General features: G+C 43.1%; 1 protein-coding gene across 2 annotated transcripts in view; it reads left to right on the top strand.

Annotated features, from left to right (window-relative positions):
- mafa (MAF bZIP transcription factor a) overlaps window positions 1–17,880 on the top strand; it is a 72,872-nt gene that overhangs the window by 13,304 nt on the left and 41,688 nt on the right. The window lies entirely within an intron of this gene.

Below are 17,880 nucleotides of genomic sequence, written 5' to 3'. Positions count from 1 at the left end.
TCCCTCCCCACCTCCCTCCACCACACACTGCACCTGCTTCCCTCCCCTCCCGCTCTCTCTCTCTCTCTCCGCTCCCTCTCAAACGTCACTTTTCCCCTCCGCACCTCCTCCACTCCTATTCTCCCCCTCGTTAGCTTGATGAATGGCTTCACTGCGGGGAAAGTGCTGATTTTCATCCCTCTGTCTGATTTCTGCTGGCTGTTATTAATTTCAAACACTCAGAGAAAAGCAAGTGAGTCAATAAATAAGGAAATGAACACACTTCATCCTGCCATACAGCAACTCTCACAGTCATTCACCCAGTACAAATGCAGGCCTGGCCCCTCTGTGGAAGCCAGGCCTGCATTTGTACTGATAGAGTTCAGCCCCCCCCCCCCTTTTAAATCATAACATATTTCACTAGTTTATAATGCACGTCCTGGTACAATGGCATCACATGAAATGTTTCTGGACTGTTTTCAGGATCTTACGTCACTCAGACAAACAGGACCAGAGACAGAACAGTACCTGCAGCATCTTCTCTCATCCTCCATCTTCCACACTAGCATTTATGAAACGTATACAGCGAGTGACAATGGGACGAGAGACCAGCAGAGATACCGGGTGAAAGAGAGGCAGTGAGAGCAGCAGCAGCAGCCTAACAGAGTTATGGCTGCACGCTAAACGATGCTGTCCATGCGGTGTGGCGGGCAATGTCTAAGTGCACATTACTTACATCCCAGGCTTAATGCATTGCGCTTGCCTGTTAACATCAAACACAAATAGTCTTTGAGACAATACGATTCCGTCAGTGTTTTTGCAATTAGACAAGAATGTATGCGCCGTATGTTGCTATTCCTTATTTTATGTGTTTTAATTAAAATGAGTTAGGATATTTAATCAATCCATGATCGCCATAATGCATGCGCAGACACAGAAATGAAAGCCTGAGGTTTAATCACATTGTTTACAGTGTGTTGGGACAAACAGTCCGATGTGTAATGCATGACTGAGAGGCGTGCTATAAAGCGCGACACTTCCTTCCTTCTGGCGTATTTCCGACAAATTCAAAGGATTTGAATGTGTCGTGTTAACATGTTCTCTCCGTGTGCGGACGGGTTTTCTCCAGCTTCCTCCTGCAGTCCAAAGACACGCAGATAGGGTGACGGTGGCTCTCTTTATGTTGCCCCTGAAATAGACGTTGGTCCACCGTGTTCTCTGCCTCGCAAGGTCATTTAAAGCCCAGGACCTTGATGAAAGGCCAATGGCAGAGAACAACGACCAACCGCTGCCTCTGTTGGCACGTGTCGGGGGGGGACGAGCATTCGCACACACCAGAGATGATGAGCAAGCAGAACATAACATTCTGTGTCTGCAAATACAGACTACCAGCAGGTGCCTGTAGTCCGTATACGTCACTGAAAAAAGGGAGACCTGGAGGACCCAAATGGCGGCAAGAGGGCCCGTGCTCAGCATTTCTTTATCGTATCACTCGGTCATCAAACACACCAGATGTTCCGCGTCGTATGTATTCATGTCTCAAAGTAAACAAGGAAGGTTGATAAATATGAGTATATAAATATAAATATTTTTTGCATGTCATTTGCTTGCTTCGTCATTTCTCTGGCTTCGCAGCCAACGATTGTCCATATCCCCTGTTACAGTGTGTCCTGAGCTTTAGATTGGCTCCAGCTCCTCCTCCCAAGACCCGCAAAGGATAAATGGTGTAGATAAAGGATGGATGGATGGATGGATGATTTAAAAGTATTCTATCCCTTAGAGTTGGTGTTGTATAAAAGTTTGAGCACCGGCCTTTGACCTTGAGGGTTGAAATTTAATATCTAAAGTATCATTCGGTCCAACTGTTGCACTGTAGTTTGACAACTTCCCCCGATGGCCTGTTGAAGCCTCTGTCGTCTAAACTGAAATAATAAAACTGAGATAAGAAACGTTGATAAAGTTGTTTTTCTTTTCTTTTTTTGACTTGACACTGTGAAAGACACTGTGTCCAGTTACACAACACATTTAAAATCCAACGCTGATACGTTGATTGTTCACTGCTAAAAAAAAAATATCCGACTGAGTTTCTGTGATTCCTCATTTAATCTGAGAGAGGGTTAGGAGAGGAGAGGAGAGGAGAGGAGAGGAGAGGAGAGGAGAGGAGAGGAGAGGAGACTGTATTAGTAGTCGCTGCTGGGGTAGTGGAGCCTGTATGTCTGCTTCATGGCTCCGTGAGCGCAGACATAACTATTGTGTTTACAAGGCTGAGTTGGTCTTACTGTTAAATTATTGGGGTGGGGGCGCGTTAAAGGAGGAGGAACAGAGGGAAGGGGTGGGGGGGGTGTAAATATTTGTCCCTCTCTCTCATAGTTCTGGTTAACCAGGCTGAAGAATGCTTTTTGCGTTCTATAATTACAGAGTTTGGGTAGTGTCACCCTTGGAGAGCATTTGGCCTCAGAGACCTGACAGAGAAGATCATTCTGTAGAGACTGGCTCTTAAAGTGTAGGGTCCACAAGTCTGAAAAAAGCTAGCAAATGTAGCCGATAAATCTCACACCACCTCCCACTGTGAAATCTCGTCACTTGACTCAAACACCTGAGGATGTAGTCTGTCGTGAAGCTGTTGATTTCGGCTGCAAATCGCTCACGAAATTCTGGTTATCGTTTCTCCGGCAGTCACCGACATGTTCAGAGTTTATTACAGTATGACGACTCCTATTTTTGTCAGCTAAAGTTTTTTGTTTTTTTTTGTCATGGCTACTGGGATGTGGGGGAGGAAACAAATGACAGACCCTAGAGCTTTTGTGTGTGGAGCCTTTGGAACGGCACACTTCTGCATGTCACCTCGCTACCAAAGAGGCATGTTTGATTCATGGCCATGTGTCCGGAGGTTAATCTCTGCAGTTTAGCACAAGCACACCAGGCCAGACCAAGCTGTGACCTCCGTTGGTCGACTTTTCCTGGCCCCCAGGAAAGAAAAAATAAAAGTTGTGGCTGAGACAAAAACAGAAGAGAGAGACCAAAAAATCTGAGTCGGTTAACTCTTTCGCCCAAGTAAGGAAACATTTTTTTCTCCCTCGTTTTCAATTGTGCATCCTCTCTGCTATGCAATGCTCTAGTTTTCCCTTCTTCTTCTGTTTTCTTCTAAGTGACCTGGCCATTAAAGGAGAGCAATGAGTTCACAGCTGATAGTCTCTGGTTGCGAAGAGTGGAGAGAAGTGTAGGATGACATTATCGGAAGTGGCTGCATATAGACATTTTTAAAAAGCACACAGACACAAACAGAAAGAGAATACTACAGTGCACTTTTTCTCAGTATAAACTTCTGTCTGCTTAGATTACACTAATGACCTCTGACAAACCATAATAAGACACATGCATCTCTATGGAAATAAGCCATGACCAAAGGAATGGCCTTTTGACATTCTACTGCACGAGCCTCTTGTTAGCAAAAAACTAAAACATGGGTTGTTTTCTTGTTCTGTCTATAAACCAATAGGTCATGACTGAAAATAGTAAGATACAGACAAATGCATGCTCAATATACAGTCTGGTAAGCCACAACTGCCATCAGGGAGAGGGACCTGAAAGCAGGGTGATGGAGAGGGACAAAACTTTGTCTCCATCTCTGCTGCTGGAGCAGAATAGTTGTGGTGACGGGTTTTGACAGCTGTGGGAGCGAGGGAGCAGGAGGGGAGTATCACTCCAAAATCCCCAGGAAACAGAGAGGAGGGAAGAGTAATTTAGGATGAAGTGCCTGCTCTAAACACAATCTGGCTGCTTTTGTTGTCTTTCTCACTTTTGGACATTTATGCACCAGGGGTAGGAATCACAGGGTAACGTGGCCTGAGATAACAATAATATCACTACAAAGCGGTGGAATAGTGACGCTGATGAGTCGAATTTGGCAGGAAATGGACAAAAGTGCCGGATTTTATGCCTCCACACTGGTAACATGTGTAGCTAATAATCAAAATGTGCCAAATTTGGCACAAACATTGACTCAACTCATTTGATTTTGGTGGCTAAGGGTCAAGCTCATGTCCAGGCTTCTGCATGTGTACTTCTCATTAGACCGTTTGTGATATCTAGAAAATTCAAAAACTTTGGACTGCTGATCTGTTCAGGGTGTGACCCCGCGGAACGACCATCCAATCATAGACAAGATTCACCAGCGCGTCACACGTTTGTGATGTCAGCTTCTCCTAAGCATTTGAATAACTGACAGAAATCGAAAGTGAAAGTTATCTTGGGAAAAAGAAGCAGAAGCACTCGTTATGTGAACATTTTTTTGACAATTCTACAGCCATAAAATCAAAATAAATCCAGGCGGCCTGATTGTCATGATGGTCATAAGCGATTAAGCCTATCAGCTCCACATGACTCTGTATTATTCAGTGCAATGGTGTTTAGATGTCATGTCACCCAGCAACACCCCCATGCTACATAAAGGAAGTGATGGGCGGAAACAGCAAAATTGCCCTAGTAAAGCTAGACGGATGCAACATTACACAGTATGACCATAAACAGAGATACCCACGGAAAGAAGTTAATGCTTAAAGATAAATGCGTCCTGCCCCTGCCCATCTCTGTGCTGCTGCTGTATACAAACAAATACATCTTCAGTCAGGTCTGATAGTATTGCTTGTCAAAAAATTAAAGCTATGCACTGCGGCTTTGAATTAAAATATACATTTTTGGCATCAGCATATCAATGCATCATATCTCACAAGTCACAAGGATGAAATATTGCCGTATCAATATTTCGTCTCACCCCTGCAACGTGCAGAATCTCTACAGCACACGCTTTGGGTAATAGAAATGTAGCGTAAGAATTATTTCGCCAACTCTCTAGTCACCGCATTATCATAATGATTCAGCCAATAAGTATTAATACTAACTCCTTGGCTAGATCCCCTGGGTCAGAACGAGACATACGTCAAACACATGTGTCATACCAAAATTAGATGCACGCCGAGCCAGCGCACTGACACTCATTTCCTTCCGCCGTCTCTTGATAGTATCCTTAATAGACCTCTCTCCCACTGGCACAGTGGTGTTGCAACATTCACCTACTATTGCTTTAATGAGATGTCTGTGTGTGTGTGTGTGTGTGTGTGTGTGTCTCAATGAGTGTGTGCGCCTGAGAAAGAAAGATGTTAGCGATCCTTGTGGCCCTGTTTATCTCCACCCTTGTGTTGGAGTAGAGGGAGGTCAGAGGCAGGGCTGCGTGTATCCATCTCCATTCCCACGGCTGTTGTCTCACAGGCACATTGGTCACAGGAGAATGAAAAGACTATGGATTTTTTTTTTCTCCCCCTCCTCCTCCCAACACTCACCAGAGCAGGAAGATTAGACAGAAGATGAGCAAAGCTTGGCCCATTCAAAGCAGCTTTAAGCCCAACACTGGAGGCACCTGACCCAAGCTCTACGGTTCAAGAAGCACAAGTGCACACAAGACGCGTACACACACACACACACACACACACACACACACACACATATACACACACGCCGACCTAATACAACAGGATTCCTTGTCTCACTTTTCTGGTTCAAGGCTTGGTCATATTGTGCCTGATGTTAAACACAGGCTCTGTATGTCGCCACGCTCCAAACACAGGTGCACACTGACAGAAATCCACACTCACGTTCCCTCCAACTCCCACTCGTTACGCTTGACAGTCGCATGTGTTTCTAAAAAGTATAGACAATGAGGTGACGGATGCCATGAGGAAAGAGGAACACACGTGTGGTGCAGGATAGGTAGAGGCCGATACAGGCAAAACTCTGCTGCTCTCACTGGCAATTCAAATAATTTCAGTATAATTTGAGAAAGGCCTGCGCCGCCTTATCTCTTTTGGAGATAAGTTTTCCCCTCCTCCTCCTTCTCCTCGCCCAATCTGTCTGAGAGACCCCAATGCCAGAAAACTGATGCAGGCGATCAGATGTACACGTCTGAGACTGGCTGAGCGAATATCCAAGCAGCTCCACACGACCACAGAAACAATCACATGGGTCTGGATTGTAGGAGAAGACATTTACGGAGTAATTAACAGAGTCTGCTCATCACGCGGAGAAGAGGTTAAGTGTAAGCAGCGTCAACCACTGTTTGTGGAACAAATACTTCCCGAAGCTTGTAAAAGTCTATTAGATTTGTAAAAAAAAGACAAAACAATAAATTACAATCTTTAAAATGTCATTTTTTTTCCCCCATGCCACAGCAGCACATTATAATGGTTTTTATTCAACCGCCATTCAGAAGAAGTCTACAAAAATCAATGCTGTGACAGCTGCACAAAGTGGGACAAGAAATGTGTTAAAAAGATGTGGCAAGACATCAAACGCCCCACCTGGGTTACACTTGTAAAAAAACAGTGGAGAATAATCAGTGCAAAACAGATGTGTGCTCTTAGCGGCAGTTTGCATACTGCATGTGCTATCAGCACACATTACCCCCACATGTAATGATAGCTGCTTTCATGGTCACCTCCTCCTTTCAGCGACACACACATTGCACACATGCACAGTCACTGACTTTTTTTTTTCCCATACTGCAGATGTCCTTTGTGTCTTTTATTTACCTCGCGCCAGAAATAATCAATAATATTCTGTCAGAAAGTCGTGGAACATAACTGAAAAAAAAAAAAAAAATTCTGTCCAGCTTCCTGCTTAAAAGCAATGATGGAAAATTTTGAATTAAAATGCAACTAGAAAAACAAAAGAGAGAAGCACACACTGAAAGCGTGGGCGAGTGGCACAGCAACACCAAGCAAGGACCGAAAGTTAATGTTATATCATCTCTCTCTGTATAGCGGTTACCTAAAGTTTCAGCATTCGGTGAGTTGGCAGCAGATGATGATAAAGAGTCGGTGAGGCTACCTGGAAATATTTCGATAATGTCAGACATTGATGGGAGTCGATCGAGTCACGGTTGCTCTGCTTGGGAACAGTGGGGGCGGACAAAACCACAACCTAATGCTGTCAAACGTGTGACTTAACATAAGCCTGTGCCAAAGTCGCCTTGAGTCACTCATTTATAAATGGTTGAGTCACCAAACAAAGAAGGGCCAGGGTGGTGAGAAGCATCGCCGCTGCACTTGAGAGAGTTGGGTATGTAAGTGTATGTAGTGTAGTGGAATTGTGGTCAAACTGTTGAAACTGCTTTGGGTAAATTATGTGATGTGACAACGAACAGATTTCCTGGAACTTTACATAACATTTTGTGGTAGAATGGTCAGTGGCAACTGTGGGTTAGTGTGACTGTTGCAGACGTGATGTGATCTGGAGCTGAGACTTCATCTCAACTTATGGAAACATGAGAGTGCACCAGAGAGTGCATCATGTTTGGGGACTAGACTAAGTGTATTTGGTCCCTCAGTGATCTGTTACTGTTGATCAGTAAACATCAGCAAAGAAAATAAATGAAGCTACTTCAAACCAGTTTAACTAGATGAAACTTGGGGGAACATAGACTGCATATAGAAATGGCAGCAGGAGACTCTAGCAGAAGAAGTTTGTATGTACAGTTGAGGACACAAATATTAGCCACCCCCATGAAAACGTCATTGTTTCAAATGCTTTTTCAAACCTCCTAGTTTCATTTTGGATACTTGTGTCTGAAGACCCCAGAACAACTGTCAAGACACTTCTACGGTGGCCCTGAAGTGCAAATCACCACCAAATAGGAAAACAACAAAAAAACACATCCCCGAAAGCAGAAAACACAACGACATTAACTTTTATCTTTACCTGCGGTCAACGACGATCGTCGCTGACTGGACGGACACACCGTTGGTCTTTTAACCCAGCGATACATTGTAACTAGCGCAATGACTAAGACTAAGCCTTGAGTCGTCCTCAAGCAACGCAGCTGTATCTAGTTATTTGTGTACATGTTTTGTTATTTGTTGTTGTGCTTAGGCCTCCTCCTGAGGAGTTTACCGTCTCAATCACTCGTTCTTTAATGCAGCACAGTGTCCATTTTGCAAATCTTGGTCCAAATCAAAGTCCAGCATGGTCTGGAGTGTGTCCAGTTTACAGCTTGTACCGTTCATGAGATACATGATTGCAGTGGACAAGCTGCCAGTCAGGCTCGTCTCCACTCATTCTGGTCCTATAAAAAACAAGATGGTGCTGAGGTGTTAAAATGGGAAACCAGTGGGTGACGCAGTGCGATTAAATCACGATTAAATGATGGGAAAAGTACCCACACATTCACGGAACAACCTGCTCTATTATAGATACTGTGTTGAGTCTGTGTTTACTCGTGCTCCTACTGTATGTGCGCAGTCCGGTGACGGCGTGTCTGCATCATTTGTGAGATTTGCTGGTTGTCACGTACAAAAAAAGGGAGCACGGTTTCAGTGAACAGGAGGTGGGTGCAGTGGCATAAGCAGGGCACAGTGACCTTACCATACTATACACTCAGAACACCCACATATGGGGAGTTCAAGGGCATGTGCGCACTCTCTCACATTTACACACACACACACACACACACAAACGTAGATGTGATCGTGATACGTCTCTGTGCAACATTTCCTTCTCTTTTCATATTGTATGTTATCTTAAAGTGAGAAAATATATATATATATTTTTTTTATATCAGATACTGTACGACACAGAGTGCGTTTGGTTCCATACACTTGGCAGCATCCTGTGCACACACTGTGTGAGTGCTGTAAATAGCCAGAGTGTGTCGTGCATCTCTGCTGTGTTTGGACCTATTTTAGAGCTGACACAGGAAACAGGGCCATTCTGACAGCCACCCTGCCAGCCGGTACTGCACACAGCAGCCCCGGAACCTTCTGTCTCTCTCTCCCTCTCTCTCTCTCTCTCTCTCTTGCATGCACACACACACACACACACGTTTTTTCCATGTTGACAACCTCCCCGTGCTTCATCCACCTCATAGACTTCCTTGGATCATTTCATGTCCTTTTTAAGTCAACAGCCCTTCTCTCATATCTCCCTCCGTCCTCTTCCAGGTTTTCCACACACACACACACACAGTCTGGAAAGACCTTTAACAAAAGAACCCCGCTGTGACACTTGGCCCCGGCCCGTGTCCTCCACATGTCCCCCATCTTGTCTTTGTGGTGCACATTTCAGTGCTTGAATTTAAAAGGGTGGTTTCTCTTTGGAGGAGCCAAATAAGCAGAGTCTGGCTGCGTTTGCTGTGTTACATATCCCTGCATAATAAGCAAAATGATAACTCTGGCAGCAGAGGGGGAGCTCAATTACCCAAGACACAGGTTTCTGCTTTCAGCTACATAAGACAGCTGGAGTCCTGGTGCAGCGCACAAAGTTAATTTAGAGTTAATTCATGTTGATTTTTTTCTCTCACATCATTTGTCCACCTTGGTCACATCATTTAAATGAGCATCTGTGTAATTTGTTTTTTCATTAAACGTTTCAGAGGAAGTTGGAGACACAGAAACCCCCGATTCAGAGAGCGAATGCAGCCACGTCTCGGTGATGTGACAGTGCCACCTCATATACAGACAGTTAGCGCACACACACACACACACGCGTAAGTGGCTCTTCAAAGGCTACAGCCCAGACCCGCTCGCAAGAAACCTCTCATATTTGGGGGGCGGGAGATAAATTCTGCAGGCTGCCTCTTGCCTTCCTATGTAATTATGTGTACCGTGATGTGCTTTTACAGCCTGCCTAACAGTTGGAAATTATCTCCCGGAAATGAAGTCCAATTAATTGTGGCACTCTGCGAGCGTGTGCGCGTGTGTGCAGAAAACACCGTAATGACACTTAACGGGAAATTGGCTCCTGTTGAAATATTTAATACACGAGTTGCGAGCTGATGCGAGCTTGTGCGATACTGACAAGAGTAGTTGCTCCAGACACAGACACACAATTCCACGTCATGCACACATAAAAAATATATAGAAAAGTGCCAGATTATAGTGTATTTTTTTTCTATTTTTTTTTTATTTTAAAAGTGGTGTGAAAAGAAATAGACAGGAATCGTGGCAGGTGAAAAAATATTTTTTTGAATTAGGTATAGGTGCACACTATTGATCAGCCATAAAATGGGAAAGTCAGTAAAAGGAAACAGCAGTCCTTTAGGGTCAGTGACATACTGTTTCACGCCACAGTAGCGCTCTATTGTAGGACACACTGCGATGAGTCAGCACTTTTTGCAGAATAGCACATTTTGTTTTTGTCCCTGTGAGTGTGGGTGTTTCTGTCCAGACACAGCCTATCCAGGAATCTCTTTTTCTTTCTTCTTTTTTCCATAAATGTTCAGTTTATTACTCAATCTGTAAATTGTGTACCCGCTTTCTCTCTATTCCATGAATCATATAATCACAACATTTCCGAAGCTCTTAAAAGCGTGTGTTTAAGAGCTGTCAGATAAGAACAAAAGCTTAACTTGTAAAATCATATCTGTGTGACTTTATTTGGTCAAGTTCCCCTCAGAGGCGTTCGTTATGAAAGTGATCATTTCATTTTAAATGAGACGATCACAAGCCTCGGTGTCTGCTGATTACACTGGAGTTTCAATTAACACGAGTTGTCATTCAGTTAAATATGGAATGTATCATTTTAAATTGTGTGTGTATTTACTTTCACCTCCACATGTATATTTATTTCTCCATGTTTACAACACTCACATTCACTTGTTCATTACCTTAGGTCATTCTGCTCTGCTTGGTTGCACATAACAGCTCAGTGGTCTGATTGTGCGTGCGTGTGTGTGTGTGTGTGTGTGTGTGTGTATTAGGGCCTCCCAGACCCACTGGGCTCGGCAGCATGGCACGTAAATGGCAGCGGTGCGAGTGTCAGCCGGAACGTGTGCTTGGCAGGCGGCAGCTATGCTATTAGCAAACGCTAACAGTTTTATTATTAGAAAATAAACGGTGCGCTGCAAAACTCGGAATGTTATTAGCCACTCACCATCTGGGTCCGACAGCTGTGTTCAGCCACCAACATGGACAAACTGCTAATGGCTCTATCCGAAATGTCCACTCTTTATCCACAACACTTTCACGCTCATCCTCTGATTGTCCATCAACCCCCCCGGGTTCCTTGTGGACATAAAGGAAAGTAAAGAAAACAATGAGGGAACACAAACATATATTTCATAACTCTAAAACAAACAGAAGCTTTGTTTTCTTTTCGTTTTTTTATGCAGTCCATGTTTTCATGCTCGTGTCTGTCTGTCGGTCTGTTTGTTTGCAGGATTGATAAAAATTACTTGACAGATTTTAACAAAACTTTGTGAAGTGGTGTTGTGTGGACCCAGGAATATTCCATTAAACGCTAGTGCAGATCAAGATGGGGGGGGGAAATCCAGGAGTTGGCTTAGCTACAAGGGCTGATTAAATTTGAGGGGACTATTTTGCATTAGTTGGCGGACTGCCCTTCTAATTTGTTAGTTATTCTGTCTCTGTGTGTTTTTTTTTAGTAGGATTATGCAAAAACCACTGGACTGAAGAACCAATTCAATTTTGAATTTAACACAGTGAGATATAGGGCATTTTTATAACGTTTTGTTTGTTGTGTGTGAATCTCTCAATACATACTGCAAAGGTCATTATGAAATACAATGGGCATTATAGTGCAGGTCTGGGAAAACATCTATCAACATCTAATTTCTAATATGACCAGAAGATGCTGAAAAACAATAATCTTTTTAACAAATTCATTTAAAAAAGAAAAAGGAACCTCTTCTTTGTTAACTTCTGAAATGTGTTTTTTATGCACCACGCATAACTGACTTAGAGCATGTGTCTGCATAGAAACTCTCCTAAGATCTGCATATGTACTTTTCCCGTGCGATCACACAGCTTTGCGGGGCTTTATTTAAACAGATAACCTGGTACGAGACACCCCCAGCATTAACCCCCCCCCCCAAACATCCTACCTCTTTTTTCATTCCTCCATGTCTTTCACAATAAACCTCAAAGAAAGGAGAGACACCTCCAGAAATTAACGCCGTTATTGCAGAGACTGCAGAAAAAAGCAGACCCTGCAGTGTTAAGCCTTCTCAAACATAAAATACTTTTTTTTTTCTTCCACTAAAACAGGCCAACTCCTTCTAGGGGAGCGTCTCCCATGCTTGACCTAATCTACATGCATACTTACCTTCCTTATATTTAGAGGCATTGGTACCAAGCAGCGTGAAGGACTCTGGATGGCATAGGAATCTATTTCACATACAGATGCACAGGACTAGTGTACAGGAATAGGATATAGAGCAGGGAAATAGTGTGTTTTCAATTTCACTGACCCCCTTATGTATTTTGCCGTGGTTATCCACCGTCTGATTCTACTTGTCTGATTGTTTCTTCACTGTCTTGAGACCACTGCTGCCTCCTTTAAAGAAATATAGTTTTCTTTTAACTTTAGATCAGATGACTTAATATTCATTGTCTGCCGCTTCATCCTCCACACGAGGGTCGCGGGGGACGCCAACAAAGACACAAAAACTCTGCGTCTCTTTCCTTCCCACAAAAAGCAGCTACTTTAGGTTGTCCAGACAAGGTCACAGTTGGGCGAACCATCTTGGAAATGATGTACGAACACGAGTCAAAATAATGTGAGGATTTCCTGCGCCTCCGCTCTGCCAACATTCCAGCGAAAAGGGAACATGAAAATGCAAGGTTCAAAATGCTGACATGATCGGTACTAAATGTGCGGGGTTAAAGACGCATTTTCATAAATGTGAAAAAGGAGAAAATGTACAGTTAAAAAAAGAAGTCACTGCATTGTTAAAGGAGCGCTCAGATTTCAGCTTCTGTTCTCTCTCTGGGCCAAAGTGATTCACTTTTAAATCTTCAAGAGTCGTTAAAGGAGCTGTGAATCATTCTGTTTTAGTGTAGAACTTTGCTATAATTTGGAATAATTATGGGGTTGGACATCTGGATGTAAGAGGGGGAGCAATTTACAGATTTGTCTGCAAGTGAATGCTGCGCAAATGAGTCACTCTGGCAGTAGAAAAAAAAAAATTAAATCTACTGGGACTTGGACCCGCTGAAATACATAAAACAGCACCAACAGCATGCTGCTATTTTCTTTAGCAGTACATGAATTTAAATGACAGCCGCTTGAGAACATACTGCTTATTCTTTGAGGATAGTAGAGACGAAGGGTGTATCCTGGACAGGTCACCAATTTATCAACGGTTCTGACATGAACTATAGGAAATGTTCAGAAAGGTGTCACCGACATTCTCCAGAGTTTGTACTTGACATATGACAGATTGTCTGAGTGAGATACAACTCCTGGAGAATGTCCATGGACATCCAGACATGGGGAGATGCTTTGCTTGAGCATGCAGGAGGCAGAACACGTGTCCACTCACTCCCTGTTTATTATTCTAAAGTTTTTCTTTCTATGTTCTCACAATGGCTCTTCTTTGTCTTTGAGTTTGATGTTTTAAGACATTGGGCATTCATATTCATATTGGTGCATTTTTTTTCTTCCTTGTCATTTAGACATTATGGATTTTTGACTAGGAAGGAAGAAGTTCTGAAAAATGTCAACAACAATTTCTGTCCATACTTAAAGAGTTCCTTAAAGCAGCTATACAGAGACACACAACTATTTACACCAGTGGTGTCAAACTCATTTCAGTTCAGGGGCCACTATATAATAATATAATAATATAATAGCATAATAACCCGATAAACATCAAGAACTCCTTATTTTTCCAACAACCGGACATTTCTTGACAAAAATAAGTACAATTTCAAGAATATTATGCTTCATTTACTATTTTCCCATGTGCATTATTATAAGATCACCGTGGATTTGATGATTCTGAGACTGGAAATGAGAGTATTTCACATTATGATTAGATCCAAATCATAACGTGAAATACTATAATGATTAGATTCTGATCATAATGCAAATTTTCCCAAATTCATCCTATTTTCCAGCCAATTTTAGCCCACGGGCTGTATGTTTGACACCCCTGATTTACACCAATATTCACATCTATGTCCAATTCAGAGTCTCCAATTAACCTCAATCTGCATGTTTTGAGTATTGTGCCTGGAGAACTAAGTCAAAACATAAAAGCCCCAGTCCAACTGTTTGCTGATTTGTTTTACAACAACATATCTGTACATAATTTTTCAGAGAAACAGATGGAAATGCATAGAAATGTGTACTAAATGGGTAATAAATGAGCAATAACAAAATCTTGGACATGACGCTTTAACCATATGCTCACAAATACTCTCCAGTTTGGGTGCCCATCTGTTCAGTCCAGCATATATCATACACGCCGACATATAAATAAACAAACAAACAAACAAACAAACATACATGGTTGAAAACATAACCTCCTTGGTAACAAAGTGTTTCTGAAACGCTACCTAAACACGCCCCCTCGAGCAAGCACATTCATTTTACTCTGCCTGAGGTTTGCAAAGGGACCATTTCTTTTTGATGGTAAGTGTATTTGTGTGCATGAGTGTGTGTATGTGTGAATGTGTGTGTGTTTATGCAGCTAAATGTGCACATCTGTGTGTTAGGTGGTTAATGCACTTGACTTGAGCCCCGACCACAAATCAAAGTGATGGCTGGTGAGTACCACATAAGAGAACAGAAATAAAGCAGATAAGTGTTGAGATCAAAGAGACTTTCCCCTCCATTGAAGGCTCCTCTCGGAGGCCAGGGGAGGCTGCAAAGTGCTTCTTAGTGTATGTTTCATTCAGTCGAGGCAACACCACAACCGCTAACGAGGTGATAACACAAACAGAAGACGAGGTATTCGGAAAAAGAAACACAAAGATCAGTCGTGTCAGTTCTCTTTGCTTTCTTGGTGCGTGACTCTGTGTCACTGTACAGTGTTTCATTTGTCAAAGCAGGAATATGATTTGTGGATATATTATATGTTGGGGTAGAAGCGGTCCACACAGCAGACAATGGGACTCTGAGGACAGATGAGGAATGGCGTTAATGAGAGGTTTACTGTCACTGGGCTGGCTGCGAGCCAGAACCTAATGCAGACTGCGGAGGGTTAGTGTTTGACAAGACTGAATGCTGTTCGTCTGACAGCCAGCTTACTGTGTCTGAGACCTGATCATATCCAGGCCCACTTCTGCTTCGATTCTTCATTCCACCTTTTTAATGAACTTTGAGTCCAGTCCTCTCTGTGTTACAGCTGTCTAGAGTCGCTGATGACAAACCAAGGTTTTTTATGTGCAATCAGCCTGGCTTTACGGTAGAAATACAGAAGGAAAATTGCAAAATCTGTGCACTGATTTGTGTTTTTTGTGTCTGAGAAGGTAGAGCGGGCTTTCCACTAAGCAGAAGGTCAGTGGTTTGATTCCTGACTCTTCCAGTCCATTTTCTGCAATGTCCTTGGGCAAGACAGAACTCAAATTGTTCCTGACTGCTGTGCTGTGCTGTGGCAGCATGTGAATGATATGTGATTTAAAGAAAAAACACTTCATAGAGACGGAATGCACGAATGTCTGGATGGAAAATGTGCACTTTAAAGATTTGACTGGCCATCAAGAATAGATGAAGGTATATAAATACAGAGCATTTACAATTTACATGCAGGTGTTTAGGCCCGTTTGTGCACCCCCGTCGGCACAAACACATCTTTTTTCTGTTCTGGAATGCACTTTAAAAGAACATAAATGAACATTTCTTCAAATGTTTACTTTTTTTTTTCCTTGAGAAAATATCCAGACAAAGTGCACATCTGCTGAAAGACAAAGCAACCCCCCCCCCCCAATATGACTGTAAAGGAGCCGCATGAAGGATTTTAAGTGATGCACAAACATGAGTCGAGCACCTGCAAACTCATCAGAAAAGTCAACATTTGACATATGTCAAAAAAACAAACACAACTGGATAAGCCAGTATAGTGAGGGGAAAAGGTACGATAACAGATAAAGTTAGCGAGCTTGCTGGCCATAATGATTTGGTGGAAAGAACATGTTGCCATTGGTTTGGCACGGAGGTGGAAATAGTTGGGGTTGTGTGGCACCCAGTGACTCAGAAAACACTCCACACATAAAGGGGGAAAATGTATGATGTTAATTATCGGCAGATTCTGGTTGCAAATGAAAAGTGACGTCTATAACCGGTCCTAAGTGATCCAAAGTGAATCTCCACAAAAACGACACGAGAAACACAAACGTTAGAAAGATTTGTCACAGTCCCCTGACGTGAGCGTTATTGGACATCTGCAGGGAGATATCCCAAAAATATCTCAGCACTCAAAGTGAGGAATGAAAATTTCAGAAAGATTATAATCTAAATGTTTACAAGCTGTGATGCTCGCCCGGGGGGGGGGATACTAAGCAGCAAGTTAGAAACTGTTGTACATGCCATAATTATTATTTTTTATAAGACTGCAGGGCTGCACAAACATTCCCATACAACCAAAAAAAAATATCACCAATTGGTGCATTTCAGCTTTTTCTCCATTTATTTGCCAGCTAAGCCAAAGTGACCAAGCCCTACGCACTTTTGAAGCACAATAAGTGCTTCAACCATGGCTATAGTGACCCAGTGCTGACCACCGTACACCTGAGAGTGCAGGCAATCACAGCAGTTATGGCTGATTGTTTTTGTGAGTTTCACAGAGGAACCTTAGGGGTCAGCATTTTTGATTGTACTTGTGGAAATAAAAAAAACCCCACTTGATTATCCAATTATCATGTGTTTCCATCCAGGATTTTTCTAAATTGAAGTACAGTTGGATAGAAATGCAGCGACAATTCCAGGACCGCTGTGTCTTCTACAGACTAACATGTGCAGCCACAGATTTACCACACCATCTGTGTGTTGTCTGCTGTAAAACTGTTTGTCAGTTAACCGTCTGAAGGCATTCCACCTATGGAAGACATAGGGCTACCCGAGCCCTGCGTCTGATATGAGTGCACTCTGAGTGCGGAGTATTTAGACCCACACTTTCCCTATCCGTCTCAATATGTCATTGCCTAATTCATCTCAGGTAGTCACAGTCCATCCAGGAGCGGTGTTTCAGCGGCGTCTCCTCGCGACAGCGTGGCAGCATCAAAGACAGCTTTATAACAGCGCTTCCTCCCTACTGACAGCCAAATTGTTCTGAGGGAGAAATACTGACTTTCCCCCAGTCCATTGTCCCTGTGGTACGAATTCAACCGCCGCGCAGTGAATACAACGGCACAGTTTTTGCAGTTGAAATGAGGCTTGTATTCATCTTCCGCTCCTTTTGTGTTTTTGTCAAAGTAATAAAGATGTTTAGGGTTTTCCGCAAGGATTGATTCGATAAGTTATGTCTCTACTGGAGGATACGTGCGGAGTGTGTGTGTGTGTGAAGGACTGCATGTTGAGAGCAGAGCATCGAGAAAAGGTTATTACACAAATGGACTCGGCAAGACAAAGACTTTGATATTATCATAATTAAAAGTGCGCCGCACCATATGGCGAGGGAGAGAAGCTGCACGCAAACAATCAAATTGAAAGCCTATCAGTGAACGGAAATACACAAAATGCTAATTTTTCAGCGAGAAGAACTGACAAAGTCTAAACACGCAGTACACTGCTCATAACCTTCTCCTCTGCTCGTCCTGTGTGAGCGTGTGCCTGCCTGGTCAGTGCCCTGGGCCCGCTAGGGGTCTACAGCATGCTCCAGGAATAGTGCGATCACGTGGCCACTCTGTGGGATCTGTTCCCCTGGCAGGAAGCTGTTATATGGTTACAGTTATTTTTGTTGTCTGTCTGGGGATAGTTTTTACTGCGCTCCAGAGGATCAATAATTGTCATAAAAGACTGCGTCACCCGTGCCCTCTCTGAGCAGGACGATGAGGAGGTGCGTCTAGGTTAGGGAGGCGTGTGTACGGTTGTATTTAATCGGGACTATTTAGATCTTTATGTGTACATGCATATAATGTCAAAGGGACACTTTGTGTACCGACAGGTTTT

Source organism: Solea solea, chromosome 5, assembly GCF_958295425.1.
Source record: "Solea solea chromosome 5, fSolSol10.1, whole genome shotgun sequence".
NCBI lineage: Eukaryota > Metazoa > Chordata > Actinopteri > Pleuronectiformes > Soleidae > Solea > Solea solea.
This window is presented reverse-complemented; position numbering and strand designations above follow the sequence as displayed.